Source organism: Oryzias melastigma, unplaced genomic scaffold (genome assembly GCF_002922805.2).
Source record: "Oryzias melastigma strain HK-1 unplaced genomic scaffold, ASM292280v2 sc00283, whole genome shotgun sequence".
Taxonomy (NCBI): domain Eukaryota; kingdom Metazoa; phylum Chordata; class Actinopteri; order Beloniformes; family Adrianichthyidae; genus Oryzias; species Oryzias melastigma.
In genome coordinates, this window is record NW_023416905.1 from 85801 (window position 1) to 88225 (window position 2425).

Below are 2425 nucleotides of genomic sequence, written 5' to 3' on the forward strand. Positions count from 1 at the left end.
TTTTTTATCGGTATGTATAGAATTAAAGCAGTTAAAAAACACTTCAAGCCTCACATTGAAAACCAGTTAAACATTTTTAACGTTTCTTCTTAAAAACGCGTTGTCACGTGACCAGTAAGTAAACAGCTTGTGGTGTTAGCTAGCATGCTAGCAGCGTTAGCTGTTACTGAGAGGTCGTCACGGCGGTGTTTCGTCGGGACGTTCGCGAGGTTCGTGGACAGAAAGGACGATACGTGGTTCGTGTGGAACTCTCAGCATTTGGTCGTAAGTGAGTGAATTCGTGTTGAACGTAAAGACAACGTGGCTGTGATCGTGAGACTAGCAGATGATCGGAGCTGCTGCTGTTCAGAGGACTTTGGTGTTTGTTGGAGCTGAAGATCTTCTGCAGCTGCAGGAACCATGTCTTCCCTTCAGTCTCTGAGAGAGTTGATCAGCGAGCGACTCGCTGCTGCTGCTGAAGAAATCTTCAGACTCTGTGAAGGAACCATCGTCCAGTACGAGCAGGAGCTCTGTGGTCAGCGCAGACTGCTGGATATCACCTGGAACCCGCAGCTTCAGCTCCACCGCATAGGTATGTTCACACACTGACATTTACAAATGTTTGGAGCTCTTCTTCGAAGAGTACTACTCCTGAAAATGGGAAGTACTTTGACTGTCTAGTTTGTGACAAATCTCCTCAAACGGTCATTTTGACAACAGTTCTGGGACTAAATCCTGATCCTATCCTGGATTAGTCCAACTTCCATCCTGTTTCTTCCTACTTCCTCATTCAGACAGTCGGCTACTACATCTGTCAGTTTGATGTTGGGAAATGAACAGTTGAAATCCACGTGTGAAACCTCAGAAAAGGTGGAACCAGGACAAATGTTAGCTGTGTTTGGCTTTGAGGAAAACCCATTTTTATCAGAGTTCATCAAAAGAGCTTTTTAGGAATCCTCTGAATTTGATGGAATATTCCCACTGAAAATAGGAAGCCTTCTTACTGGATTGTTTTAGTAGAAACACATCAACTCAGAGCTTCATATGGTTGTAATTTTGTAAATGTTCTTTGATGTTTTTACTGTCTGCTCGGCTATTTGACAAATCAACATGTGAGAAACCAGAAATGAGTGGAAGTAAGACATCTTACATCCACAGATTGATTTGAAATAAAACCTGTTTGTACAAATAATAGAACTAAGATGAAATACGACTTATTCTATCACAATGAAGGTTGATCCAAATGGTGTTCTGAAAACCTCATTCTAGCATTCACAAAGAACCAGATTTAGTGTGTGGGAGGACTTTATTAGATGTTTCTGCTCGCTACGTTTAAGCAAAGCTTTTATGCTATATTTCTGCCTTATTTTGAAAATAGGAGGCTTCATCGACACTTTATTTTGAAGGTTTGTTTACCTCCAGTGATAGTAGCGCTGAGCATTCAGATTATTGTAGTTTATAAACCTAAAATCCGGAATTATTCTGCATTTTAGAATAATAAATACAAATGTCTGGATAAAATCTGACACAAATAGTCGACTAATTGACTATTAAAACAGTCGGCGAGTAATTTAATTGTCGATTAGTCGTTATTTCATATTATATAGAGTCAGGGTGTAGTAAAGTTGAAAGTTATAATGGCATTCTGCTAGCTTTATGGACTATTTTGGCATTTATTAAGGTTTTTTAAACTATTTTTGACTTTAGCCAATATTTTTAGCTACTTGCTAGCTATTTTTGCTCATTTAGTATTTTTTTTCATTGTTTTAGGCTAATTTGGAGTTTAGCAAATATTTCAGCTACATGCTAGCTGTTTTGGCTAATTCAGAGTTTTCTCGTTTTTTTAGGCTAACTTGGAGTTCAGCTAAAATTTCAGGTACATGCTAGCTGTTTTGGCTAATTGGGATTTTTTCTGTTTTTTTTTTTAGTTAATTTGGAGTCAAGCTATCTTAGCTACATACAAGCTATTTTGGCTTATTCAGGATTTTTTGCATTTTTTACGCTAACTTGGAGTTCAGCTAATATTTCAGCTACATGTTATCTCTTTTGTCAAATTTAGGATTTTTCAACTTTTTTTATTTGGTTAATTTGGAGTTAAGCTAATATTTCAGCTACATTCTATCTGTTTTGGCTAACTTGGGCTTTTTTGTTTCTTTTTTTTGCATCTGTTTTGGAATTTAGCAAATATGTCTGGTACTTGCTAGCTGCTTTGGCTAATTTTGGCTTTTTTCATTTTTTGGCTAATTTGGCATTTTGCTAATATTTTGGCTGGCAATTAGCTTCAGCGTTTTCTGCTATCAGCTTTAGCGATTTCAGCTACTCTTACAGCTCTAGAATTAATATTATTTTTGTAGTAATATATAACTAGAACAAATCAGGCTTTTCATTACCAACACAAGAAACTGTCACAATCTGTATCCATGTTTTGCTGTAAACCCTGTTCTTT

The 2425-nt window shown here is 37.2% G+C and overlaps 2 protein-coding genes across 2 annotated transcripts in view; both read left to right on the forward strand.

Annotated features, from left to right (window-relative positions):
• The window catches only part of LOC112140913 (gastrula zinc finger protein XlCGF57.1-like), a 153408-nt gene that overhangs the window by 65550 nt on the left and 85433 nt on the right, over window positions 1-2425 (forward strand). The window lies entirely within an intron of this gene.
• LOC112140917 (gastrula zinc finger protein XlCGF57.1-like) overlaps window positions 524-2425 on the forward strand; it is a 20309-nt gene continuing 18407 nt past the window's right edge. The window contains exon 1 of the mRNA XM_024263939.2: window positions 524-571. The gene's annotated coding sequence lies outside the window, so the exon portion shown is untranslated. The remainder of the gene's footprint in view (window positions 572-2425) is intronic.